This window comes from Oncorhynchus kisutch, linkage group LG22 (genome assembly GCF_002021735.2).
Source record: "Oncorhynchus kisutch isolate 150728-3 linkage group LG22, Okis_V2, whole genome shotgun sequence".
NCBI classification, from domain to species: Eukaryota; Metazoa; Chordata; class Actinopteri; order Salmoniformes; family Salmonidae; genus Oncorhynchus; species Oncorhynchus kisutch.
Window position 1 is genome coordinate 41114340 of NC_034195.2, and position 5745 is coordinate 41120084.

Consider the following 5745-nt stretch of genomic DNA (forward strand, 5'->3'; position numbering starts at 1 on the left):
GACGGAGGAGGCCGTAGGAGGGCAACAACCCAGCAGCAGGACCGCTACCTCCGCCTTTGTGCAAGGAGGAGCACTGCCAGAGCCCTGCAAAATGACCTCCAGCAGACCACAAATGTGCATGTGTCTGCTCAAACGGTCAGAAACAGACTCCATGAGGGTGGTATGAGGGCCCGACGTCCACAGGTTGGGGTTGTGCTTACAGCCCAACACCGTGCAGGACGTTTGGCATTTGCCAGAGAACACCAAGATTGGCACACTGGCGCCCTGTGCTCTTTACAGATGAAAGCAGGTTCACACTGAGCACATGTGACAGAGTCTGGAGACGCCGTGGAGAACGTTCTGCTGCCTGCAACATCCTCCAGCATGACCGGTTTGGTGGTGGGTCAGTCATGGTGTGGGGTGGCATTTCTTTGGGGGGCCGCACAGCCCTCCATGTGCTCGCCAGAGGTTGCCTGACTGCCATTAGGTACCGAGATGAGATCCTCATACCCCTTGTGAGACCATATGCTGGTGCGGTTGGCCCTGGGTTCCTCCTAATGCAAGACAATGCTAGACCTCATGTGGCTGGAGTGTGTCAGCAGTTCCTGCAAGAGGAAGCCATTGATGCTATGGACTGGCCCGCCCATTCCCCAGACCTGAATCCAATTGAGCACATCTGGGACATCATGTCTCGCTCCATCCACCAACGCCACGTTGCACCACAGACTGTCCAGGAGTTGGCGGATGCTTTAGTCCAGGTCTGGGAGGAGATCCCTCAGGAGACCATCCGCCACCTCATCAGGAGCATGCCCAGGCGTTGTAGGAAGGTCATACAGGCACGTGGAGGCCACGCACACTACTGAGCCTCATTTTGACTTGTTTTAAGGACATTACATCAAAGTTGGATCAGCCTGTAGTGTGGTTTTCCACTTTAATTATTTTGAGTGTGACTCCAAATCCAGACCTCCATGGGTTGATAAATTAGATTTCCATTGATCATTTTTGTGTGATTTTGTTGTCAGCACATTCAACTATGTAAAGAAAAAAGTATTTAATAAGAATATTTCATTCATTCAGATCTAGGATGTGTTATTTTAGTGTTCCCTTTATTTTTTTGAGCAGTGTACATTATTTTATCATTTTTATATTGGTCAAATATTTGGGGAAGCCTGGCTTCCCTTGGCATCCATGAATACATGCCACTGCTCCTAACTAGTTCCTTACATCAAGTCTGTAGGGTTTGGGGGACAGAGTCATTTAAAAAAAATGTTTTTACCTTTATTTAGGCAAGTCAGTTAAGAGGAGATTCTTATTTTCAATGACGGCCTAGGAACAGTGGGTTAACTGCCTGTTCAGGGGCAGAACAACAGATTTGTACCTTGTCAGCTCGGGGGTTTGAACTTGCAACCTTCTGGTTACTAGTCCAACGCTCTAACCACTAGGCTACCCTGCCGCACCAAACACAGGGGTATAGTCAGGTACCCCTGCGTTCTCAGTCCAGACAAACTTGAAGTGTCTCAAGAGAGTAACCATGATGAGGAAGAGCTCCATGTGAGCGAGTCCTTCTCCAAGACACATCCGTGGCCCTGCATTACCTCTTTACTTCCTATGCTGTCAACAACATCAGTGATGCAACTTGTGTTGTTCTTTCCCTCACCTGCAGAGAACGGCATGAAGGCCTCAGGCTTCTCAAACTCTCCCTGCTCGTTCAGGAGGTTTCAGGGGTTGAACTCATGGGGGAACTTCCACTGACCCTTTTCAGACAGTACAGAGGTGAGGTTTGGAATGATCATAGTACCCTACAAGTTAAAAATGGAGAGAGATAATGAAACAGATAAAGTGAAGAAGAAAGAACATTGGGTAAGAGATTTTGAACATTTGAGATGATACATTTGAGATGTATGTAAATACATAATCTCAAATGTATTTCCACTTCTCACCTTTGGGATACTGTAGCCCATCACCTCAGTGTCTCTGGTGGTGCTATGAAACACACTGAGAGGGACAGTACTGGCAATGCGCTGAGTCTCGTGGGTCACTGCCTGTCCTCAAAGAGGCATGTATCTTTCCCACCAGAACCGTGTCAATTTCCTGCTGAAACCTCTCTGAGAAGAGCAAATATCCTTCCTGTTTGGCCCTGTCCGGGGGTATCATCGGATGGAGCCACGGTGTCTCCTGACCCCTCCTGGCTCAGCCTCCAGTATTTATGCTGCAGTAGTTTATGTTCTGTTATAATCTCCACCCGGCACAGCCAGAAGAGGACTGGCCACCCCTCATAGCCTGGTTCCTCTCTAGGTTTCTTACTAGGTTCGGGCTTCTCTAGGGAGTTTTTCCTAGCCACTGTGCTTCTACACCTGCATTGCTTGCTGTTGAGGGGTTTTGGGATGGGTTTCTGTACAACACTTTGTGACATCAGCTGATGTAAGATGGGCTCTATAAATACATTTGATTGATGTTGGCAACAAAAAAAGTGCTAAAATCAAAAGGGATTATCAACATTGCCTGACACCTTTGTTCTTGCAAAATAATCTACAACAACTGTAGAAGTAGAAAGACACAATTTGAATGTAAACATTCAATGGGTCATAAGCTAGAGGAATACAGTGAGCAGTGTCTTGGAGGTGGTGTCTGTTCCAGCAAAGTGAAAGTTCAGGAGGTAAAAGATGAGTTGGCCTCTGAAAAAGATCCATCATCTCCTCTCTGCTGGGGAGAGTACAGCTGTGACAGTGATTTTGAAGGCATGGTACTAACTTATCATAACAATAGATGATGTGGTCTATCCCTCTCGTCTAAGCACTTAAACTCCCATAAGCAAAACTGACACACTTTTTCTAGTTCATCCAGGTAGCAGTCAATTAAGTCTCTTGGCTCCCCAGGAATCCTGGTTTCTTTATGCTGAGTGATTATTCATCTGAGGGATAAGACATCTGTTTGCAACTAACTACATTTTTAAAGTCCTTCTGGAATGGCAAGGGAATGTGTCACAGCATGGGCACTGTGTCGTAGAGCTGTGGAGAAACTCCCAAGTGAAGAGTCAGAACTACTATTTCACCAATCAGTGATCTAACACCCATATCTGTTTCATGGATTTTTCTGTGGAAAAATAACAATAATACCCTTTTTTATAAGAAATATGTTAGTTCTCTTTGAGAAAAGGGGTAATCTGTATAAGGACATCAGTTAAAAGGCTAATATGTTACTTTCTTACGAAACATTTATTATTCTGTGTTCAACTTTCGTACCAATGCTTTTGACCAAGGGTGCAATGATGTGTGATATCTCCCCAAGAATCCTCTCCTCCATGGACTGCTTTCCCAGTCCAACGTTTCACAAGGTCATCAGGGCGATGCGACGATGCTCTTTCCAGCAGGAGCTGTAGTCCATAAGAATGACACCTAGGAGAGTTTATTAGAGTCGGTGAGTATTTATTGACATATCAAATTATTGTTATGTTTTTAAGCGAGAAAAACTGTTATAGAAAGAAAAGATACACTACATGACCAAAAGTATGTAGACACCTGCTCGTTGAACATCTCGATCCAAAATCATGGGCATTAATATGGAGTTGGTCCCCCCTCTGGTCATATAACAGCCTTCACTCTTCTGGAAAGGTTGACCACTAGATGTTGGAACATTGCTCCGGGGATTGCTTCCATTCTTACCACAAGAGTGAACTCGGGCAATGGTGTTGGGAGATTAGGCCTGGCTCGCAGTCGGCGTTCTAATTCATCCCAAAGTTTTTCGCTTTGGTTGAGGGGGCTCTGTGTAGGCCAGTCAAGTTCTTCCTCGCCGATATCGACAAACCATTTCTGTATGGACCTCGCCTTGTGCACGGGGACATTGTCATCCTGAAACAGGAAAGTGTCTTCCCCAGACTGTTGCCACAAAGTTGGAAGGACAGAATCGTCTAGAATGTCGCTGTAGTGTTAAGATTTCCCTTCACTGGAGCTAAGGGGCCTAGCCCGAACCATGAACAACAGTCACAGACCAGTATTCCTCCTCCACCAAACTTTACAGGTGGCACTATGCATTCAAGCAGGTAGCGTTGTCCTGGCATCCACCAAACCCAGATTAGTCCATTGGACTGCCAGATGGTGAAGCGTGATTCATCACTCCAGAGAACACATTTCCACTGCTCCAGAGTCCATTGTTGATATATATGCATTATAAGGTTTAAAATGGTTCCACAGTTCTTTTCAGTCTCTGCCTCTTATAAAGAAACGGTCTGAGAGATGTGTGAGTTATTGCAGTCAAAACAGGGTGTCTGTGAGAAAGCGCCTCAAGACTAAAAGAGATTCATAGACACAGGGGCAGGGGAGTGAAAGAGATAAGAGACTAGTCAGACATACCACTATAAAGCAACTTGGGGAGTGGAAAAATACTGCTGAGCCCTAGAAAACACTGGAACTATTGTATCTCCTGCAAGTTTGTAAAACTGTATATGCATGGTGTGACGGCCCTGAATTTTTCTGAACGTCTCAGTGCTTCTCCTTCCAATAGGGCGCTTTCCCTTTAATTCCCAATTAAATAGCCAGCATCAGCTGCGCAAAAGTGGGGTTGTGGTGGAGACGTGAATGAGGATGTGTTCAACCCTCAGTTCCGAAGCGTCTCTATTCCGTTTGTTTTGTAGCCTAATAGAGTTTACCCAGGATCGGATCCACTCTTTGCGTCCGTGGACTACACCTCTCTGTTCTTCGTGCCCTTTCTCCGCTGGAGATCTGTTGGCGAATTGGATTGTCTGACTGACTACAACCTTTTTGTATACGGTATTTCATTTGTTTGACGTATACTGTGATGATTTGTGTAGTTAGTTGTAGTTGAGGACTTAGTAAGAGTTGATATGCTTTATAGTTGTGTGGTAAAATAATTGTTATATGGAGGAACCAGAACTCATTGTGTTATAATATTATATGTGTGTGTAATCATTTATGTTGGTAATACAACCCACGCAAAATAATTTTAAAGTTTTTGAAGTTCTTTCCAATGTTTTAAGGGTTTATGAAAAGTGTATTTCTATCCTGACTTTTACATAAGTCCTTTGTATTGGTGTAGACTTGACGGACCAGATGGGACTCATTCCCTCCCAAACCAAAAGGAGAAACCAATGTTTTCTCTGGTAGGCACAACCTACCTGTCACTCCTATAAATAATAACCTCAAGTCAAAACTGTTACAATGGGCTTGGTCTCATGAGCAGAAGGTATTGACGTAGGCAGTTACATCACTAGGGGTTGACTGCAAGCATATTAAAAGCAACTTGAACTTTTGCTATTTTGCAGTACTCAGGAGAGACATCAGTTGTATGTTTGATGAATGATCTTTGACTTCTGTCTACAGCTGTATTTGGATTACAATTGATATGATTTATAAGTGCACATTTTGAGTATTCCTTATTTGTTAAGTAAATAACGGAGCCCAGAAAAGTGGAAACAACACAACCGAGGACAGACGTCTTTTACACGTTACGCGCTTCAGCACTTTGCGGTCCTGTTCTTGTGTGGCTGAGTTGTTGTTGCTCTGATACTCACATTTTTAAAATTGTATTTATATTTTATTTAACTAGGCAAGAACAAATTCTTATTTACAGCGACGGCCTACCCCGGCCAAACCCGGACGACGCTGGGCCAATTGTGCACCACTTTATGGGACTCCCAATCACAGCCAGATGTGATACAGCCTGGATTCAAACCAGGGACTGTAGTGACACATCCTGCACTGAGCTGCAGTACCTTAGACCGCTGCACCACTTGGGAGCCTGAAGGGCCAT

The 5745-nt window shown here is 44.7% G+C and overlaps 1 pseudogene; it reads right to left on the reverse strand.

Annotated features, from left to right (window-relative positions):
• Window positions 1-1191: 1191 nt before the first annotated feature.
• LOC109867007 (vitamin D(3) 25-hydroxylase-like) lies at window positions 1192-5745 on the reverse strand (annotated as a pseudogene).